The sequence below is a fragment of the Helianthus annuus genome, chromosome 8 (assembly GCF_002127325.2).
Source record: "Helianthus annuus cultivar XRQ/B chromosome 8, HanXRQr2.0-SUNRISE, whole genome shotgun sequence".
Lineage (NCBI taxonomy): Eukaryota > Viridiplantae > Streptophyta > Magnoliopsida > Asterales > Asteraceae > Helianthus > Helianthus annuus.
Window position 1 is genome coordinate 47,922,808 of NC_035440.2, and position 23,180 is coordinate 47,945,987.

Below are 23,180 nucleotides of genomic sequence, written 5' to 3' on the forward strand. Positions count from 1 at the left end.
GTTGGTTACTACAATTGTCGGGTTCTCTCCAACCAAGGTTAGGGTGGTTACGCCATCCTTGGTTGTAGGTGCCCGGCGGAGGACCCGGCGGCCTAGGTCTATTATCAATGTAGTTTACCGATTCTGGTTGATCGTCTGTTTCTTTCATACAACTCCAATTTTCATGTGGCCCACCACACCCTTCACAAGCCATAACCGAGACCGTTTTTGCCATTTCTAACTTTTTAATTTTTGAGGAAAGGGCCTCGATTTGGGCTTGTAAAGAAGTGCTTTCATCAACCTTATGGGCGCCCGGGGCAATAGATTTATTACCTCGGGGAGTGTGCCATTGAAAATTGTTTTGAGCAATTTCCTCAATTTGATTGTATATTTCATGTGGGCGGCGGTTACCTAAAAGTCCCCCGGAGCTAGAGTCAAGTGTTTGTCTTGTGTGTGGCAACAACCCATTATAGAAAGTGGATACTTGCTGCCATATCGCAAGACCGTGATGAGGACACTTTCGCAATAGCTCCTTGAACCTTTCCCAAGTTTCATATAAGGATTCCCCGTCCTCTTGTGAATATGTATTAATTTCAGTCATTAATTTAGCCGTTTTAGCCGGAGGGAAATACTTATATAGAAATTTTTGGGCTAGTTCATCACAGGTGTTTACCGATCCAATTGGGAGGGCGTTGAGCCAAGCTTTTGCTCGGTCTTTTAGTGAAAAAGGAAACATTCGGAGGCGGATGGCGTTATTTGAAGCTCCATTGATCCGAAAGGTATCACATATTTCTAAGAAATTAGTAATATGTAGATGGGGATCCTCGTCCGCAAGCCCATGGAAGGTTGCGGAGTTTTGAAGCATTTGTATCAAATGTGGCCAAAGTTCAAAGTTATTGGCTTCGACATTCGGTGCATTGATAGCGGCGCCGAGATTACCTACGGTGGGTCGTAGATAATCCATGAGGGTACGTTGGTCCGCCATTGGAAGTGGTTCCCCCGAAACTTTCTCTTGGTTTTTAGCTTTAAGTCTTTTTCTGAGAAAGCGTTCGGGTTCTTCTAGAGGTTCTTTTATGTCTTTGTTAGAACTGGAGCTCATACACTACGTAGAGGTGGCGTCTGGTTCCAAGTCCTGCAACAAAAACAAAAAAAAAAAGAATGTTGGTCAGAAAGTTCACCACGGCCCCGTGCTCAGTGAACACGGCCCGTGTTCGGAGTTACAGTGATTGTTTTCCGGATCCCTATTACTGGAAAGTTGGACACGGCCCCGTGTTGCACCGACACGGCCCCGTGGTCAGCCTTCTGTAACTCGGAAAATTAAAAACTGCCAGTAACACTGCTGGGCACGGCCCGTGTCCGACCAGGCACGGCCCGTGCTGAGCTTTACAGAATCTAAAAAATAAAAAGAAAATAGAAAAAGCGATTAGGCCGTTGATTCCTAACTTTATTAAAATCCTTGTGTCCCCGACAACGGCACCAAAAACTTGATGCGTGTTAGTGTATATATGTTTTAGGTGTATATTTTAAGCCCTTTTACACTTTTTAGCCAAGTTTTAAATTTATAAAACACGATATTTACTAACACTCAACACACATATGGGCAAGTGCACCCATCGTGGGCGTAGTATAGTGTTGGTAAGATACCGAGGTCGTCCAAGGACACAAGAGCTTTTAGTACCGGTTTATCCTCAACGTCTAATCAAATCAAAATGTTAGAAAAAGATTTTTAAACTAAGAAAATAAAACTAACTAAAATGCTGAAAATAAAAATAAAAGTAAAAACAGATAGACATGATGAATCACTTGGATCCAACTCGTGTGTTAGTGTAACCTTTGATTATTTTCGCACTTTTGCACTTGTTTAAGAGATTATCTTAGTTATTGTAGTAGGCCCCTCTTTTGAAGGTGACGTTACCCTCAACCCAGTAGTTTGAGTCAGCAAGGATACAATCCTAAAGGGTCGGATTATTGAAAGATAATTAATTAAGTTATTAATGCATAATGTGGTAGGCCCCTCTTTTGAAGGCGACGTTACCCTCGGCTAAGTAGTCTGAGTCAGCAGGGATACAGTCCTAAGTAGCCGGGTTAAAGTTTTAATAGTAGTTTAACTTATGAGGGGATCAAAGAGTTTGGACCCCCGCCATCCAATACCTTTGGGTATTGAAGGAGGTCCTACTAAATTTGTCCCAGGTCCTTTGCAGGATCTATACACTGAACAATGGCAAGACTCTTACCAAACCGTTCCCTTAACCCCCGACCAGGTAGCCAACATACCTCCATATAGACCGTGGAGATATGAATGGTGAAAATCTTTTATTTTATATAGACAGTAAAATAATGCCAAGACACCACGGACAATCGATAAGGAAGAATCACCTTCAACATAAGAAACTAGTAATTCAAGTCATTAATACAAAACCAATTAAAAAGTGCAAAAGATTAAAACTAAAAAGTATTACACTAAACACTTGTCTTCACCAAGTGATGTAAGAGACTTAGGCAAACATGGCCTTTGATTGTCAAGAACTCTTATGATCAATCTTGGATCCGAGATGACTCACACACTCTATGATGGACAATGGATGATGGTGGTGGATGATGGTGTTATGGTGGTGGTGGGTGGTGGGTGAAGTGTGAGAGAGGTGGTGTGCCAAGGGATGAGTTGAAATGGCTCCAAGCACTCCTATTTATATGCTGAACAGAAGCCTGGGCACGGCCCCGTGCCCGCTGGGCACGGCCCCGTGTCCATCTGACACTCTCTCTCTTCATTAATTGTAATTCGCAATTACAATAAATGCGCCTGCAGCAACCTGACCATGCCCCCGTGTCCGCTGGGCACGGCCCTGTGGTGGGCAATAGAAGCTTCTATAGGTTTGTCTTTTCTGCTGCTTCTTGGGCACGGCCCCGTGCTCGCTGAGCACGGGGCGTGTTCAGTCTTCTGGCTTCTCTGTTTTGCTTGGGGAGATGCTGTTGAGGGGTCGGGAATATCACTTTTGTTCCTTTTCTTGTATTTTTGTTAGATTTTGCTGTCTTTTTGCTTCTTTTGTTATTTTGAGCTCTTTAATCCTGAAAACACAAAAGGAAGACAAAAGCATACTTTTTCCAACATTAGTACTAAAAAAGGGTTAGTTTTAAGCCACAATTGATGTAATTTATATGTTGCATTTTGTGCACATCACTACCCTTAGGCACGCCAAGGGTTGTACCTACAAGTACTTTGTATCCTGTAAGCCAAGAGACTTTACAGGAAAAAAAAGGGGCGATAGACTGCATGAAGTGGTTAGATGAGATGGAAACTGTGATAGATATTAGCGGTTGCGCTAAGGAGGATGTGGTCATGTTTGTATCCCAATCTTTTAAGGGCGATGCCCTTACATGGTGGAAAGCGTTGGTACAGTCCACCAGGGAGGTGCATTTGTATAATCTCTCATGGGAGAAGTTTGTTGAGTTGGTTAAGGACACTTATTGTCCGCAGCATGAAGTTGAGCGTATAGAGACTGATTTCCTCACCTTTGTGATGAAGGATCTAGACTGTAGATCCTATGTGACTAGTTTCAATTCTATGTCGAGACTTGTACCGTACTTAGTCTCTCCTGAGCCCAAACGCATTGCACGTTTTATTGGTGGTATGGCCCCTGAAGTGAAGGGGAATGTAAAGGCTTCTAAGCCAACCACTTATAGATCCGCTGTGGATCTATCATTGTCCCTCACATTGGATGTTGTGAGGAGTCGGGCGAGGACGAATTCCGAAGAAGGGAAGAGGAAGAGAGAGGATGATCAGTCCTATCAGCCAAACAAGAAAGGTAAAGGGAACTCTGGTTCCAAGAAAGGGCCATCTAGTGATAAGCCCAGGCAAGACTTGCCACAAAAGGCACTTTGGAAAGTGCAACCGGGATCCACAGGCCAAACCATGTGGAATCTGTAAGAAGATGGGGCACAAGTCTGTCGAGTGCCGGAATATTAAGGATGCAACCTGTTACGGTTGCAATGAAAAGGGGCACATCAAAACCAACTGCCCCAAGAATGCAAAGAAGCCTGAGGAAGCTAAGAAGAACAACGCCAGAGTATTCCAGATGCACGCAAGGGAAGCGGTGAATGACGAGAACGTCATAACAGGTACCTTCCTCATCAATAATATTTATGCTAGAGTCTTATTTGATTCCGGTGCTGATAAGTCCTTTGTAGACCATAAGTTCTGTAAGTTGTTGAATTTGCCTATTAAGACTCTAGACATAAAGTATGAGGTAGAACTTGCTGATGGTACCTTAGAATCAGCCTCAACTCTTCTGAATGGGTGTTCCATATCCATTAAAAATCATTCTATTCTGCTATCCCTTCTTCCAATGAAATTGGCTGGTTTTGATATAGTTTTAGGCATGGATTGGTTATCGCATAACCAAGCCCAAATTGCCTGCGATAAAAAGATTGCCATTATCAAAACCCCTTCTGGTGAATTAGTCACTATTCAAGGAGATACACAATACGGATTACCCAGCAATATGTCTATTCTCAAAGTATCTCAGTGCTTGAAAAATGGATGTGTCATTTACATGGCACAGGTGACAATGAATGATCCAAATCCGAAAATTGAAGACAATCCAATCATTTCAGAGTATCCTGATGTCTTTCCTGACGAATTACCTGGATTACCTCTTGAGAGGCAAGTAGAATTCAGGATAGACATCCTCCCTGGATCTGCGCCTATTGCACGAGCTCCGTATCGTCTAGCGCCTACCGAAATGAAAGAGCTCAGAACTCAATTAGTTGATTTATTGGAAAAAGGTTTCATTCAGCCCAGCTCTTCACCTTGGGGAGCTCCTATTTTATTCGTGAAAAAGAAGGACGGATCAATGCGCTTATGCATTGATTACCGTGAACTGAATAAGGTAACGATCAAGAATCGTTATCCTTTACCCAGGATCGATGATTTGTTTGATCAACTCCAAGGAGCGAGTTATTTCTCAAAGATTGATTTGAGATCTGGGTATCATCAACTCAAGTTTCAAACTGAAGATGTTCCAAAGACGGCATTTAGAACGAGGTATGGACATTTTGAGTTTTTAGTAATGCCCTTCGGACTCACAAATGCGCCTACGGCATTTATGGACCTCATGAATAGAGTCTGCAAGCCATATTTAGATAAGTTTGTCATTGTCTTTATAGACGACATACTTATTTACTCACGTAGCCAAGTGGAGCATGAAAAGCACCTTCGGTGTATTTTAGGACTGCTTCGACAGGAGAAGTTGTATGCCAAATTCTCCAAGTGTGAATTTTGGCTTCGTAAGGTCCAGTTCCTTGGACATGTTGTCAGTGAACAAGGTATTCAAGTAGATCCTGCCAAGGTAGAAGCTGTTATGAATTGGTAAGCACCTAAGACACCTACGGAAATTCGCAGCTTTCTGGGTTTAGCAGGATATTATAGAAGGTTCATTGAGAACTTTTCAAGAATAGCTGCACCATTAACCTCCTTGACCCATAAGAATGTGAAGTTTTATTGGGGTCCAAAGAAGCAGGAATCCTTTGAGATTCTAAAACAAAGGTTGAGCAATGCTCCGGTATTATCCTTACCGGAAGGAGTTGAAGATTTTGTTGTATATTGCGATGCTTCACACACTGGCATGGGGTGTGTACTTATGCAGCGGGGCAATGTAATCGCCTATGCATCGCGACAACTAAAAGTGCATGAAAAGAATTACACCACCCATGATTTAGAATTGGGCGCTGTTGTGTTCGAACTAAAGTTGTGGAGACATTATTTATATGGAACTAAATGTGTGATCTATTCGGATCACAAAAGTCTCCAACAATTGTTCAATCAAAAAGAGCTTAATATGAGACAACGCCGTTGGATGGAAACTCTGAATGATTATGATTGCGAAATTCGCTACCATCCGGGTAAGGCGAATGTGGTTGCTGACGCTCTAAGCCGAAAGGAAAGAGTTAAACCAATTAGGATCAACGCCAAGAGTATTGAGTTGAAGAATAGTCTGAATGAAAGACTATTAGCTGCTCAAAAAGATGTTGTTTTGGAAGTTAATTTTCCAAATGAAAAGCTAGGTGTAACTGCCGAACAGTTAACACCTGGGAAGGATGGAATCCTCAGAATGAATGGAAGAATTTGGGTTCCTATTCAAGGAGGACTTCGAGATGTGATCCTTTAGGAAGCCCACAACTCTAGGTATTCGGTTCACCCTGGAGGAGACAAGATGTATCAAGATTTGAAGGCTAATTATTGGTGGATAGGTTTGAAGAAATCTATTGCCACCCATGTAGCTAAGTGCCTGACATGTGCTCAGATTAAAGCTGAACATCAAAAGCCATCATGACTTCTACAACAGCCAGAACTCCCTACATGGAAATGGGAAATGGTAACCATGGATTTTATAACCAAGTTACCTAGAACGAGGCACGAAAACGACACTATATGGGTTATTGTTGATAGACTGACCAAGTCAGCACATTTCTTGCCCATCAAGGAGACTCATAGCTCCGATAAGTTAGCCCAGTTGTACGTTGATAAGATTGTAACTCTTCATGGTGTACCGGTGGCTATTATCTCGGATAGAGATACTAGATACACCTCTCATTTTTTGGAAAAGTTTCCAACAATCTTTGGGCACTCGTTTGAATTTTAGTACTGCTTACCATCCTCAGACTGACGGTCAGAGTGAGCGTACCATTCAAACCTTGGAAGACATGCTTCGTGCATGTGTTATTGATCTGGGTGGTAGTTGGGATGACCACCTGTCATTGATTGAGTTCTCCTATAACAATAGTTATCATACCAGCATTCAGGCTGCGCCTTTTGAGGCATTATATGCTAGGAAATGCAGAACGCCTGTCTGTTGGGCAGAAGTGGGAGAAACTCAGATATCAGGACCTGATATAGTCCTTGAGACAACAGACAAGATTGTTCAGATTCGTGATCGCCTAAAAGCTTCCAGAGATAGGCAGAAAAGCTATGCTGACAGGAGGCGAAAACCTCTAAAGTTTGAAGTACTCGATAAAGTTTTATTAAAAGTGTCACCCTGGAAAGGTGTGATGCGCTTTGGTAAAAAGGGCAAGCTGAGCCCTAGATATTTCGGACCATTCGAGATCATCGAATGTGTCGGCAGTGTAGCTTATAAGCTAAGACTGCCAGAGGAGCTGAGTGGAATTCATGATGCGTTTCACGTTTGTAATCTCAAGAAATGCTTAGCCGATGAATCGCTAGCTATATCTCATAAAGATGTACAAGTTGATAAAAGCTTGAGGTTCATTGAGAAACCTATATCGATCGAGGATCGGCAAGTCAAAAAGCTCCGAAGAAAGTATGTACCTATAGTAAAGGTCAAATGGGACGCTCGTAGAGGTACCGAATATACGTGGGAAGTCGAATCCACTATGAAACAGAAGTACCCTCACTTGTTCCAGTAAATCTTGTTGTTGAGATTTCTTTTAAGGGGGTGAGGATGTAACACCACGTAAAAACGTGTCCAATTATGTATAGACACGTGTCCTAAACTTTAATTGTGAGAAAGATTGAGGTTGTAGGACTAAAGTTGACAAACAGTGAAACTATGCTTACAGAAGGACTAAAAGTGTCAACATGCCAAACTTGAGCCTCTGAATGACCACACGTGAAGAAAATATTCCTAAACGGGTGATCAATTGGATATAAGAAGCCGTTTGTGAAAATAATCGGGAGATTTTAACTTACAAGGGTTAAAAGTGTCAATATGTCAATTCTGACCTCTGAGTGACCTTTTAACGAAACCGAGGCTTCGAAATATTCAAATATACTTCCGAGAATAAGTGGTAAAAATTTCACGTGATTTTGAGATCGTTAAGCATATTTTCCAAACTTTGGGTTAAAAGTGTCAACTTGGTGAAACTTGCTTTCATAAAGATATTTAACGAACCCGAGCCTAACGAAGTTTGGATATTCATCCTAGAGCTTCACCAAATAAACTACAAGGGCTTTATATGTCAAAAATAAGGCTAAAAAGGATTACAAACGTTCAGGGACTGAATCTGCCAACAATGAAACTTGTTTTGCCAGTTACCAGTGTCCAGGCGGGCCGTGTAAGCCCCTAAGGGATCCTTACGCGAGCCGTGAGAGACTGCCAGTAACAGAAAAGTGTTGCCAGGTGCGGGTTAAGCTGTTCCACCGCCTTATTCTAGGTTGTAACGATCCCAGAAGCTCTATGTCGGTTTATAACACTTGCTAGGACACCTGGAGTGATCCTAGCCCCCCCCCCCCTAACACCTGGAAGTGATCAAGAATCATGGAAATTACTATATAAGTGAACCTATTCTTGTGTTCACAATCACACTTGCAAACAATTACTAATCACTATCATCTGGAGCTTGCTAAGGACAAGGAGAAGACTCTCAAGTGTAGAAAAGACTGCTTGGACCTTAAGTAAACCTCTAATTTCTTGTTTAGTCGTTATAATTAGCTTAATTACTCTAGAGTCAAACTTAGTGTAAATTTAGTTTGACTTTAGAATTAATCGTGCATAGGTTAACTACTGATCAAATTGAAAGTGGTTATAGAACCACATTAGTATAGGTGATTAACCCTTAAAAGGGCATCTCCTAATAATCTCGTTTGACCAGTTAATTGTCGGGTCAAAGTAGTTTGACAAAAAGTCAAACTGGGCTGAAATTGTAAATTTCATTAAAATTAATAAACCAAAGGTTCTAAATTATATTTTAACATTCTAATGACTTGGTAACTAATATTTAATCATGTTTTATCAGTCCTAATCCGACAATTAATAGTCTAAGGGCAATTTATAACCGAAAGTCGCAAAAGCTTAACTTTTGCTTTGACTTTCAGTTCTGACCCCTTCAAGCTTAATTCTTCCATGTTTAAGCTTCCATTAGGACCACATTACTTAGTAGTATAACCCTCTGGAGTTATATTGCATGGTGCCTAATAGTTTGAATTATGTGCACTTGATCGTGATTATGCTTAAGAATGCCTAAAACGCCCTTTTTTATAAAACCCAAATTTTTAGCAATGTGAATGGACTAAAACCTTTGCTACTGATATTTAGACATGTCCCGAAAATTTGACATCAATTTGAGGTCTAGAATAGGAGTTATGCTCAATAGCGTAATTAAGAAACTTTTTAATAATTAAAAGGCGTAATTAGCATAAGGCCTACCTAAACCCGATTTTTGATACGAAACTTTTTACCTACTGATGTTAAATAATATTTTGGGATTTTTAAAGATTTTTATTTATTTTTAGGCTGAGCATAACATAGGATTATAGCCTAATTTCGGTTATTGTCGGTTTTACCCTTTTCAAGCATAAAATGAGTTTTACATAACTTTTCAGTGCCAAACTTTTTGCTACTGATTCTATATGATAAATAGAATATTTTGAACCTTATAAACTGATCAAAAACTCAGATTTCCTATTTTAACCCGAATACCCCTTTAAATCGACTTTTAAGCGTTTTTAGCACCTAGTATGGATCAAAACTATATTTGACATATAAAACTCATTACCTACTGATGTTTTAAGCTAATATATGTAATATTACAGTAAGCTAAAGTTTTTAAACTCAGAAGTCTATTTTGACCTTTAAAAGCTTATGTAAAATTACCAAAATGCCCCTACGGTGCATAAATGGTTCTAAAAGGAATGTTTCTTATATATTAAAGTATCCTACTGATATAACATGTCAAAATACATGTTTTTACTAATTTAATCAGACCTGTAACTCAGTTTTATAAATAAACTCTTTTATGAGCATTAAAATTACGAAAATGCCCTTATGGGACTTATTTTGGTGTAAATTACTTTTTGGGCATACATGTCAATATGTTACTGATATATTAACATATTTTGAGCATAATAATGATTAAGACCTGTATATAATTTATTTGATTACCCGTTACGCATTTATGCGTTCGGATCGGTCTACGTGACTAGTTTACGTAAAATAACCGAAATGGGCTTAACCTTATCTTTTGGTTCTCATTTTCCAGAATGTATTTAGTTTACCCATATTATAGAAGCATCCAAGCTTGTCGGGTAATCACATTCTATCCCGGTCTCCGCTTAATCTAGTTTTTAGAATCATAAGGTTTCCTTCTAGCTAGCCAGTCTAAGTCCTTGACTTAATTAAAGGCTCGTTAGCATCCTTATAGGCTAATTAAACCTTCTATACAGATTAATAGCTTCCGGTAAAAAGTGCCTTTCAAGAACCTTAGGAATATTACTGCTATCACCAGGTAAATACTTTTAACTTATTTTCCCTATACGGGCTTGGGATACGGTATAATAATATCGCTTGGTCGGGTATGGGATTATTTTGTCGGATTGTGATTTAATAAATCCACATAACCTGTTTAATCTGTATTGTTTGATAACATAAACATTTGGGGGTTAACGACCGTCACCTGGACATCCTCGGCTCATTTAAGTTATTAATGGCCACGACCTATGCACGGGGTGTAGGCATACACCCGACATATGCAAATGCTAAATATTAAATTACCCCCAAGTTGGGGATAACTCCTTTGTGGGTTCTATAAGTGGTGAGTCAGTTAATCATGTCCGGCTTACAAACCGGCCTCACATGTATGACAAGCATGTAAAATTGTATACAAGATTTTATTAAAATTGTCCCAAGTTATAAATGATTTGTGCCTTGTGCACCTAAATCAATTTTCGTAAATGTTTTCAAAATGAGTCAGTTAAATTGTATTTACCAGTGTAAACTGACGTATTTTCCTAAAGATTGATTGACAGGTACTTCCCGAAATAGGCTGGAGCTATAGGGTGTTATAGAGGATCTTGCAAATCCAATAGATACCCGGAGTCTGTAGTTTTTTTTTATTTTTTGTTTCTTTGTACATTATGATCCGCCTGTGGATCTTATTACATTCCTGTCTGTACATTCATAAACTCGAACGCTTAGACGTTATGGTTTGTAATAGTTTATTTTACCCAGCCTTCCGCTGTGCTATATTATTGTGTGTATTGACTATGATGATATCAACTACGTCACGATACTCCCCGCCGGGCCCACCGGTAATACGTGGAATATTGGGGTGTGACAACCGCAGAGGCCGAAAACGCCTTCCGGGAGATGAAAGAGTGTTTGATTCAACTCCCAACTCTGACCGCGCCACGCAAAGATGAGTCACTTATCTTGTACCTTTCTTCCATAGATAACGCGGTAGGTGCGGTACCCATAGTGGAGCGAGAGGGAGTTCAAACACCCATCTACTATATCAGCAAAATGCTCAATGACCCAGAGACGAGATACTCCATCATGGAGAAATTGGTATTGGCACTGGTACACGCGTCACGACGGTTGCGACGTTACTTTCCAAACCACGTCATCACAGTGTTAACCAACTACAGGATCGGCCCTATCCTATCAAAACCTGACATCTCTGGGAGATTAGCAAAATAGGCAATTGAGCTGGGTGCACTCACGCTTAACTACAAGCCGCGCCCCGCAATCAAGGGCCAAGTCCTAGCTGATTTCGTTGCTGAAGTACGGGAAAATCGCATTCAAGAATGCGAACAAGAACAAAACCCTGCACCACCACCATCCTCCTCAGAAACCTGGGCACTATATACTGATGGTGCATCCAATGAGGACGGTGCAGGCGCAGGTCTGCGACTCGTCAGCCCCGATGGCCAAGAGCTTACCTATGCAATTCGCCTTGACTTCAAAAGCACAAATAACGAGACGGAATATGAGGTTCTATAGGCAGGGCTACGACTGGCAATCAAGCTCGGCGTGCAACATTTGGAAGCACACGTCGACTCATTGTTTGTTGCAGGGCAAGTACGCGGTGATTATGCCGCAAAAGGGGATATCATGATCCTCTACCTCGAACAAGCCTTGCAACTGAAATCAAAATTCACTTCCTTCAATATCCGCCATATCAACAGAAGTGAAAACAAACCCGCGGATGCACTGTCAAAACTCGCATCCACCAGCTTCCAACACTTGGCAAAAGAGATACGCATTGAGATTCTGCAAAATCCCTCAGTACCCCTGCGCCAAGTCATCGTCATCCACTACGGTACAACATCTTGGACGACACCAATCATTGCATACTTGCACTCAGGTGTTACTCCCGAAAGCAAGTCAGAGGCACGTAAGTTGCAATACGAAGCGTTCCATTATCAAATGGGAGACGGTATCTTATACCGTAAATCATACCTGGGCCCACTCCTATGCCGCGTCGATCCCCAAGATGCTACATACCTTATCAGAGAGATACATGAGGGAATATGTGGCATACACGCAGGTCCACGCATGGTAGTGGCCAAAATTATGAATGCTGGGTACTACTGGCCCAGCATGTACCTGGATGCAGTCAAAGTCTTGCGCAAGTGCTTCAATTGCCAGCGACATGCTCCCAAGACCTTGCGCCCCAAGAATAACTTGATACCTGTCACCACCGCATGGCCTTTCCAAAAATGGGCAATTGACGTGGTGGGACCATTTCCAGATGCACCAGGTGCGGTGAAATTTATCATAGTGGCCGTGGCAATTGACGTGGTGGGACCATTTCTCCTCAGTGGCACATCCGCAAGGAATTGGCCAAGTGGAGAGTATCAATAAAAGTCTGGTCGAAGGCATCAAAGCACGGTTGGAAACAGCCAGACGTGGCTGGGTCGATGAACTCCCAAGTATCTTATGGGCCCATAGGGGACAAGCCCAAAGACGAGCAATGGTGAGACACCCTTTAGCCTGGTCTATGGCTCAGAAGCGGTGATCCCTGCGGAAGTAGGTCTCCCTTCACGCAGAATGTTGGCTATTGAAAAAATAGACAACATTGCGGAACACAGGGTTGACTTGGACCTCTTGGAAGAAAGGCGTGAGAACGCTACCATCAATGAGGCCAAGTACAAATCCAAGCTTGAGAAGTACTACAATTCACGCGTCCACGTTTGTACTTTCAACCCGGGAGACTACGTCCTCCACGATAACGAAGCATCTAACGCTGAACGCCCAGGGAAACTTGCCCCCAAGTGGGAAGGACCTTACCTCATCCAGGAGGTCCTGGGCAAAGGCGCATATAAGTTGCAAACATTAGAAGGCGAGCCTATCGCACGCACATGGAATGCACAACAGCTTCGATGCTGTTACATGTAAGCCATGTTTTTACATTTTCCATGTAACCTATCGGACCGCAGGCCATTTGCAAATAAATAAATGAGCAATTCAATTCAATATTGTTTATTACTACTCTTACAAATGCGTGTTCCACGTTGCGATATCTGCAAAAACAGATTGGCAAAATCTTCATTCGCGATACCCACACAAAGTGGTAACAACACACAAATATTGTAATAGGCCAGCAAAGGCAAAACATTAAGTGTCTATCCGGCCGGATACACACATACGGTTTTTACATAACCTACACAATTCCTAAACCCTAACGGGACAAACACAGGAATTGACTAATACTCATACGACAAAGGTATAGAGTATACTCAACCGCGTTTACAACGGGTAGAGTTCTGCATACACACGTTCAAACATGTAAGAAGTAAAAACACTTGTACAAATTGAGCAAAAACAGTTGAACTTTATATTCAAAAAATTCTTACACCTATGCGGTGTACAAAGGATTTACATAAAGTTCTAACATTTACATAAGAGGAAAACAAAAAGGGCACGCCGACTAACCTAATCCTTCTTTGTACCGCTGGTACCAGCGCCACCTTTGTCGTCACAAGCAGTCTCTTCCTCTTCCGACTCTTTAGCATCAGCATACAACATCCGTAAACGGTCTACATAGTCTTCCGCATCCAAACATTCGTCAAGCTTCTTAAGGGCGGAAATAGATATGTCATAGTATGATGCAAAAGCCGCGTCAAGAAGCGCTTCGGTATCCACACCATGGAACCCGGACCGTTCATCGGCGTATTTGCCTTGAGCCAGAATGTTCATATGACTGATGCATCGGTTCTAACCAGCTTTAAAGCCAGCATCCCGGGCACACTGCTTAATCAGGTCTATAGCAGTTGTGTTCTCAGGTGCATCCAAGATGGCCTTAACAATCTGCAGAGCACAAGCAATAAAGTTATCACAGGCAAATCCAAACGAAAACAAAGCCACCAGATACTTACATGCCCAATACCGTGGCACCGCATCCACTCACGGTCAGCTTCAAGCTGATTAAATGAAGAAGCAAGGCTATCTTTAGCCTCAGCAGCCTCGCGAGCCCGCATTTCAGCTTCAGTTGTGCGGGCAGTAACCTCCGCAAGTATGGCCTCGCGATTCTGCACTTCAGCCTTTCGAAAACAAAGAACACAGGCATGCAAAGATAAACATTTATGAAAGCAATCTATAAATTTAGAAAGCAGAGACAGCTCATACCTGGAGGCTTCCAACGGTTTTGTTTAAAACTAAAAGGGAGCGATCAACATTTGCTTCTTCAAGGGCCTTAACAGCACGGGCCCCCACCTCCTTGGCCTCTTCAAGAGCCTTTGCAACCTGGGCCTCCGCCTCCCTGGCCTTACCAACCGCCGCCTCAGCCGCGACCTTCTTCTTAACCAAAGCAGCATTCGCTGCCTTTACATTGGCCACCTCCGGACGAATACGAAATAGAGTTTCATTCTGTTTGGCCCAGGATTCGTTCCATTTCTTGCGCTCATTAGAAAGTGATTCTTTCCAACTCTTGCGCTCATCAGAATCTCCTTGCAAGCAGAAGGATCGGTTGAAATGTCATCGAGGAGAGTTGGTTGATTCGCAGCTCATGGGGCAAGGCGCGGGCTCGATTAACTTCAAATGGGGTGCCCAGACCACCCAGAATCTCCTTGCAAGCAGAAGGATCGGTTGAAATGTCATCCCCTTGCATAATACTCCAAGGGGGACGATGATATTTAAATGCCCGGTCCTCCGTATAGGTGCGGTAATAGTGCTCCAATTCAGACTCTTCAGGCTGAATAGGAGTCTCTTCAAAACCCGTACCCGCAGAAGCGGAACCGAAAGCCTTCTCACCAGCAGGAGATTTATTCTTCTCAGGGCTCGCGAACCTCAGGTTCAGATCATCACCATCCATCGGGGAGATCAGATTATTATGAGAATCTACCATGTCAAAAATCTGAGCGGCAGATTTTTCCCCAGTACCCTCTGCCCGCGCAGTTGATTTTCCACCGCTTCGAGGGAAGGACTTCGAGTAAATTCCTTATTAACCCCCACATCTACTGCCGCGTCATGCGCGGGCGAGGGAATGTCAAACAATGAGAAACCTCCAGCTTGCGGTTCTGATGACAAAGGAAAAATAATATCAGTTACAAGTCAGTTGACAAACACTTGTAAAGCTATAAACCACTTACCAGAAGTAGCCGCAGGTTTCTTTTGCGTCACACTAGATGACCGTTTAGTCTGTATCCGCGGACGTTTTTTCTCGCCAGCATCAGCAGCTTTCTCCTCTGGCTTTCTCTTCTTCTCACTGTCAGGCTTGGAACCCGCAGAGGTCCCACCTGTAGCCGCACCACCACCTGGAACACCCAAACCCTCAAGGGTGTCAGATACTACCACGTAATCGGTATATCTGTGCAAAGAAGAACGAGAGATACCTGCTGCCCGCGGCACCAACGGAGGAACAACGGAAGCCTCAGGTTTTTTCCGACCGCGAGCCTGCATGGTTTTTCCCGCATGCTTCTTCTCCGCATGCTTCTTGGGGACAGGTTTCACTTCAAACTTTCCCAGAGCCCCAAGATTACCTGCGTTTAAACAATCAAGCAAGCAAATCACAAGGGTGAGCTTTACATAACAAGGAAGTCTTAGAATATACCTTTGCCTTGCGGCAGCGGCGCATTCAACGCCCCGCGTTCAGGAACGCGGAAGTTGCCAACAATCTCCAGGTTGAAACCTTCACGTTCCGAGCACAGAAGCAACTCAACCTTGCCCTCGAAGGTTGGCTCAAACATCCTCCACAAGGGAGCGTCCTCTGATAATACACATGCAAAATCAATAACAAAATAAGGACGCAAGGAAACCGCACAAGAGTAAAAATGCTTACCACCACTTTTTTCCCGCACAACGGGCCTTGCCTTCCTATCAGGCCTAGACAACATCATCCGCAGCACCCACAACTGCGAATTGTCCAGCCTTTTGAGCTCAATGGGTTTCAGCCTTGGAAACCAGCTCACTGTATTAGCATTGGGAGGGGCAAGATCCTCCGCAGGAATGGTCTCATTCACATTCCGAGAAGTCATCTTCACGGCCACCGCGGCAGCCTTAACGTAGAAGAACTTCCTCTTCCACTTTGTGACACCCTTGGGAGGGGTCATCAAGTTGGGACTTCCATACCGTTGGTTGAAAGAGAAAAACCCGGTGTTCACCGTCAACTGGAAGAACCGCCGAAAATTCTCAACAGTAATCTCCAAACCATGAGCACGAAAAGTGTACTCAAAATTCCTGATTCGAAACATCCCAAACAGACTCAGTTGGGAGATGTGAATCTGGTAGAACTCCAACACTTCGGCAACAAAAACCGTTAATGGCAGTCGGAGGTTGCCATCAAAGAAGAACTCAGCCCACAGTGTGAGACATCCCGCCGGAGCATCAGCACCAGTGTCACTCTCCTGTGGGTATATAGCCCCAAACTCTTTGGGCATTTGGATACTGGTCATCAGGGTATCAAATTGACCCTTTGACCACTTTAATACCGGTAGGCCACCGCCGGGTGCACCACCGTCATCTTCATCTCCCTCCGCCGCCGTCGGCGACGAATGATCAGGGTTTTCACCTTCTACATTGTAAGGATTAGATGGTTCAGCCATAATACTGTTGGAAACAGAAAACGAGTTCTCGAAGAACTTGGAAACCTCACCGGAAACTTCAAACAATTGATCGGAGAAGACGAAGGAACTTTCTTTCTCTTACCGGGAAATTTTGAAATTTTGAACAAGTGAGGGGAAGCCACGATCGGTTTCCCCTTATATACTCATCGCAATAAATGCGGAGGGGTAACTGAATCATCACGATAAAAAAGAACGAGTTACGCGGAGACACGTGTCCAGCGACAGTTCCGCTGACGGTTACCACGCGCGCGTGGCCACCCACGCGCCTGACAAAAGAGACGTTTACACTCCTATTACAGTGCATTAATGACCTTGGGCAGTGCAAACGTCCTTTCCTATTAGCACATGTGATGCGTGTGTAGTGCGATATATTTTAGGTATATATTTTAAGCCCTTTTTACACTTTTTAGCCAAGTTTTAAATTTATAAAACACGATATTTACTAACACTAAACACACATATGGGCAAGTGCACCCATCGTGGACGTAGTATAGTGTTGGTAAGATACCGAGGTCATCCAAGGACACAAGAGCTTTTAGTACCGGTTTATCCGCAACGTCTAATCAAATCAAAATGTTAGAAAAAGATTTTTAAACTAAGAAAATAAAACTAACTAAAATTCTGAAAAATAAAATAAAAATAAAATAGATAGACAAGATGAATCACTTGGATCCGACTTGTGTGTAGTGTAACCTTTGATTATTTTCGCACTTTTGCACTTGTTTAAGAGATTATCTTAGTTATTGTAGTAGGCCCCTCTTTTGAAGGCGACGTTACCCTCAACCCAGTAGTTTGAGTCAGCAAGGATACAATCCTAAAGGGTCGGATTATTGAAAGATAATTAATTAAGTTATTAATGCATAATGTGGTAGGCCCCTCTTTTGAAGGCGACGTTACCCTCAGCTAAGTAGTCTGAGTCAGCAGGGATACAGTCCTAAGTAGCTGGGTTAAAGTTTTAATAGTAGTTTAACTTATGAGGGGATCAAAGAGTTTGGACCCCCGCCATCCAATACCTTTGGGTATTGAAGGAGGTCCTACTAAATTTGACCCCGGTCCTTTGCAGGATCTATACACTGAACAATGGCAAGACTCTTACCAAACCGTTCCCTTAACCCCCGACCAGGTAGCCAACATACCTCCATATAGACCGTGGAGATATGAATGGTGAAAATCTTTTATTTTATATAGACTGTAAAATAATGCCATGACACCACGGACAAACGATAAGGAAGAATCACCTTCAACATAAGAAACTAGTAATTAAAGTCATTAATACAAAACCAATTAAAAAGTGCAAAAGATTAAAAATAAAAAGTATTACACTAAACACTTGTCTTCACCACGTGATGTAAGAGACTTAGGCAAACATGGCCTTTGATTGTCAAGAACTCTTACGATCAATCTTGGATCCCGAGACGACTCACACACTCTATGATGGACAATGGATGATGGTGGTGGATGATGGTGTTGTGATGGTGGTGGGTGAAGTGTGAGAGAGGTGGTGTGCCAAGGGATGAGTTGCAAGAGCTCCAAACACTCCTATTTATAGGCTGAACAGAAGCTCGGGCACGGCCCCGTGTCCATCTGACACTCTCTCTCTTCATTAATTGTAATTCGCAATTACAATAAATGCGCCTGCAGCAAGTTGACCGCGCCCCCGTGTCCGCTGGGCACCGTCCCATGGTGGGCAGTAGAAGCTTCTATAGGTTTGTCTTTTCTGCTGCTTCTTGGGCACGGCCCCGTGCTCGCTGAGCACGGGGCGTGTTCAGTCTTCTGTTTTCTTTGTTTTGCTTGGGAGGATGCTGTCGGGGGGTCGGGCATATCACTTTTGTTCCTTTTCTTGTATTTATGTTAGATTTTGCTGTCTTTTTTGCTTCTTTTGTTATTTTGAGCTCATTTAATCCTGAAAATACATAAGGAAGACAAAAGCACACTTTTTCCAACATTAGTACTAAAAAAGGGTTAGTTTTAAGCCATAATTGATGTAATTTATATGTTGCATTTTGTGCACATCAACATGCAGAAAATCTCACCAACTTCCACCAACTCATACGTGCGTCCAGCCACGTATGCAGCAAAAAAGCGACCACATTATCCAAATATAAGCGGCATGCGGTTTCTCTGGTATACTACACCATAACCCATACCGCATGTCGTTTTTTTAGATACCCCTCAAAAAAGGCAAAAAAATATATATCTCTACATTATATAAGGGGGTATAACTTATATCCGCATATACCCACGAGCACACATGGAAAATGCGGAGATGACACACACGAGCCCGTACAAGTGTGTCAGATGCTCAGAACCAGCGTTATTCTTTGGACTGAACCGCATCTCAGGAACAGGTAAACCGCATTGCCTTCATTCTCTTCAAGCTTCAAATCCCTCGTGTCCGGTTCACAACCACAGAGGGTGTGCAAACAGCTTCTCATTATGTAACATCCCGAAAATATAATACTTTATATTGAAATTATAAAGTATAAAATAAACAAATATAAACTAGCTAGGAATAAATAACCTAGTTAGTCATAAGTCTAGTTATAACAAGAAACTTGGTTGATAACATGGAAAATCTAACTTAATAATTGATGGGGGGCAAAGTTGTCATGTTTGAAACTTGAATTACTAAAACAAAAAAAAATACCAAACACACACTTTGAGTGTGTGTCTGGTTCGTACAAAACACAGGGGGCGACCAAGAAACCCCCATCAAACCCTACTTCATGTAAATTGCTCAAATTGAAGACCAAATTCAGTTCCAAATCGATTTCCAAGCACGAAATTGTGATCTCCTCTAAAAAGGGATCATAAGGTATGTAATTTCAATGCAAAATCTTCACCCAAATTTTTGAGTGAATTCATGAAATTCAAGAATTGATGTTGCATGTTAGTTGTTTTGAAAGAAATAGTGACTAGGGACAAACCCTAGTTAATTACTTGTTGAAATTTTGCTTAATTCAAGTGAATACCATAATCACCATTGAAGGTGATAGGTGGGTTTTGTATGTAAAACACTAGAATTAGATTGTTTTTCTAGTATAATTCGAATTCTAGGAAGTGAATTCAGATATTGACAATGTGAAAATTGATATGAACATGCTTAGTAGATGCTAATATTGGCTAATAACAAGCCATGAACATGATCATAAGCTTTGAGAAATTATGCCCTTAAGGTGTTTGTAAAAATGCCTCAAAGAAGGCTTAGAAACTTGAAATTTGAGTTAAAACGCATAATTGTAAGTTTCGGCAAATTATGCGATATATGCTAAGAAAAGAGTTCTAAACAGGTCGAATTGAACTCTTTAGGTAAGGAATCCGGATCGTCAAGTGGACAAGCCGGCGGAGATACGCGTTTGAAGAGGGTGCTTTAAAGGTACGTGACTTGTCGTCTCGTTACACTTACGTAGATAAACCTAGTCTTAGATATGTTTAATAATGATATAGTGAAAATGATTATGTTTGGTATGTCAATGAAGTGATGTAACTCACTCGACAACCAAACGGGTCAAAATAGTTAAATAAATATGTTGTTGATGATATTGTTTAAAATAGCCGTGTTGGAACGTCAATGAAGTGATGTAACTCACTCGACAAACCAAACGGGTTAAATAATGGTCGAATTATTAGTGTTTGAAATGACTTAAACATCACTAGTTAAATGGGGTCAAAAGCGTAAACCATGGAATGGTAGTGATACGCTAAGATTAACAAGCCCGGGAATGGGTAATTATGGCTAGAAACCAACGTTGATGAATTATGCAAGTGCGTGACTTTAGTCTCGTTACATTATGTAAAGATGTTTGGTTTTAGTGTATAAATGATGTCGTAGTGGAATGGATGCGTTTGATGCGTCGTTAAAGTGGCGAAGTTCACTAGACCATCAAACGAGTCAAAATAAAGAATTGAAATCAGGTTTGGCTTGTCAATAAAGTGATGGTCTTCACTAGATAGCCAAACGGGTCAAAATGAGGCTTGTAAAGGAATCAAGTGGGTAGAGACTTGAAAGTTTCATACCTCGCTAGGTAATGGATGGTACCACACCAATGAATTGTTTATGTTAATTTAAGTTATGAACCTGTGATATCGGGTTAAACACTAAAGATAAATAAAATGAGTCGTTTGAAACGGAATGATGAATTCCGAGAAAAACGAGCTTTTAGTTCCAAGGAAACATGAAACTATGAATAACGTAAACACACCAAGATGTACAAGCCCGGGAACTTGGGTAACGGCACCTAAAGGTTTGGAATAAGAAATTGGAAATAAACACTTATAGTTAGAATGGGTTGAATAATTGGTAGTATAGAAACTTTTAGCCATATGATCGGTGAGTCGATTGTTGGTACGATAGTTGAAAAGAACATGTCCGTAAAGAATTTACAGACATGCATGAAAAGAAATGGCCTAAAACGGTATTCGGATTTGAGAGAAATCCACAAAATAGTTGAATGGTAAATTCCCAGTGTCCACCGTAAATTACGGTATACACCGTAATTTACGGTGGAGATCAAAATATTACGGTGAGTCGCTCCTGTGTTATGGCAGAACCAGAGACACTTATGGTCTACCGTAACTTACGGTAGTCACCGTAAGTTACGGTGGAACCCAGAAAATTTGTATTTTATTTGTTAATTTTCGATGTCGAAATTCGTTTATATGTAACATATTAATGTCAAACTAATGTTTTTAGTGTTTGACCCTAGGTATGGATGAGGACCTCTCGGATGATGATCAAGTACTTGTAAGGAACCGAACACGTATTTTGAAGCTTCCGCACTAAACTAAATCTTGTCTTGACTTTAATCATGTTGTAAATGTTTTGTTAATCGTGTTTTGAATCCTTCAAACTGGTTGTTAGCTGACTAGTAAGGATTAACTTTAAACTTGTTATGCATTAACTTATGTTTGTTTTGAGTACTACAACAAGTAGGTTTGGTCTTTAAACACGAAAGTTTTTTTGTAAACCCTGATTAGTATTTATTTAATATAAATACTTAGTTAAATTCCGTCTAAATATTAAGGGTGTTACAAGTTGGTAATCAGAGCTTAAGGTTGTCAACAAAGTGTTCGGTTCAAGCTTGATCGATCGTCCGGTAAGAATTAATTGCTTTAGTAGACTTACTAGAATACTAGAAAAAGGAAATTTGATTTGATATGCACGGGAAGTGCGTGTTTACACACTCAAACCCGGAACAGTGCATTAAACATAAATGATTTAAGCAAGTGGTGAACTTGGCTAGATCAAAATGAATGACGCATATGCCATAGATGAAATGTTTAACAATTAGTGTAAACATTTCAGTTTCAAGATGGCGTAAAGATGGGGGGAGTGTATAAATACGCTCGAACCCGGGAAATGCACTAAGTAAGAAAGGTAAGGCAAGATATATACTTGACCAAACCAAAAAAAAAAGAATAACACATTATTTATGACTAAGTGAGAATAATATAAATTTCTGTATAATAAGATGGAAATGAATGAAATAATTATTGATAAATCGTGATGGATGTTTCAGTTAAAGAAATGTCTGGAGTAACTGGAGATGATTCGACATCTCAATTGACTGAACAAATGAAAGCTAAGATTTCCGAGACGGTCGGAAAAGCTCTAGAAAATAGTCTATCACAGTATATTGATAGATTACAAACCACAATCGTGCCGGTGGTGAACGATATGATGGCTGAATTGAAAGACAGCATACTACAAGAAATAGAAGAAAGGAGGGTGTTGGATATGAATCCAAGATCCGTAAAGAAGTCCAAGTATAATAAAGCTCCCAAGAAGAGGGCTACAAAAAGTGTGTTACATCAGTACAGAGTTTGTGGAAAAATTCACAAGGGCACATGCGGTAAGCCAAGACATAAAAAGTCTAATTGTCCAGAGAGGCTCAGAACCAAGGACACAGCGGACACAAGGTCTGATGCCCAGAAATCAAGGACAAAGTTGTTTTATATAACAGCCACGAAGGCTAAAGCTGAACCGGATGTCGTTTCAGGTATACTCTTGTAGATTAAGTTTCAGTATGAATTTTTAATTATTGCGAGTGCTAGTAAATCGTTTGTTTTATACCGATTTAATTAACATCCTACATTAGTGTTAACGAAATTACCAAGGCTAATATATATATATATATATAGAGAGAGAGAGAGAGAGAGAAATAGATAATAATAAAAGTTCTACTGTTTATAAGAGGTGCTGAAACTGTACGTTGAGCATCGAGGTAAAAGTAATCTCGATAGATATTGCAATGGGAAGGAGTGCGTGTACACTCGAACCCGGAAAATTAATGAAGAGAATAAACCTTGTGTTGGGAAGGAGTGTAATTACACTCGAACCCGGAAATTGCAATAATAATAAATGGCGAAGACAAGGTTATAGACTTGGCTGAACTAAATAAAACGCGTA

At 41.4% G+C, this 23,180-nt stretch overlaps 1 long non-coding RNA gene and 1 other non-coding gene across 2 annotated transcripts; both read left to right on the plus strand.

Annotated features, from left to right (window-relative positions):
- Positions 1-479: 479 nt before the first annotated feature.
- LOC118481445 lies at positions 480-586 on the plus strand. Its single transcript, XR_004865654.1, has one exon. It is a non-coding gene; the product is annotated as a small nucleolar RNA R71 (small nucleolar RNA).
- Positions 587-19,444: 18,858 nt separating this feature from the next.
- LOC110871095 lies at positions 19,445-21,513 on the plus strand. The gene is made up of 3 exons (XR_002553476.2): positions 19,445-19,586; positions 20,081-20,147; positions 21,478-21,513. It is a non-coding gene; the product is annotated as an uncharacterized LOC110871095 (long non-coding RNA).
- Positions 21,514-23,180: the final 1,667 nt, after the last annotated feature.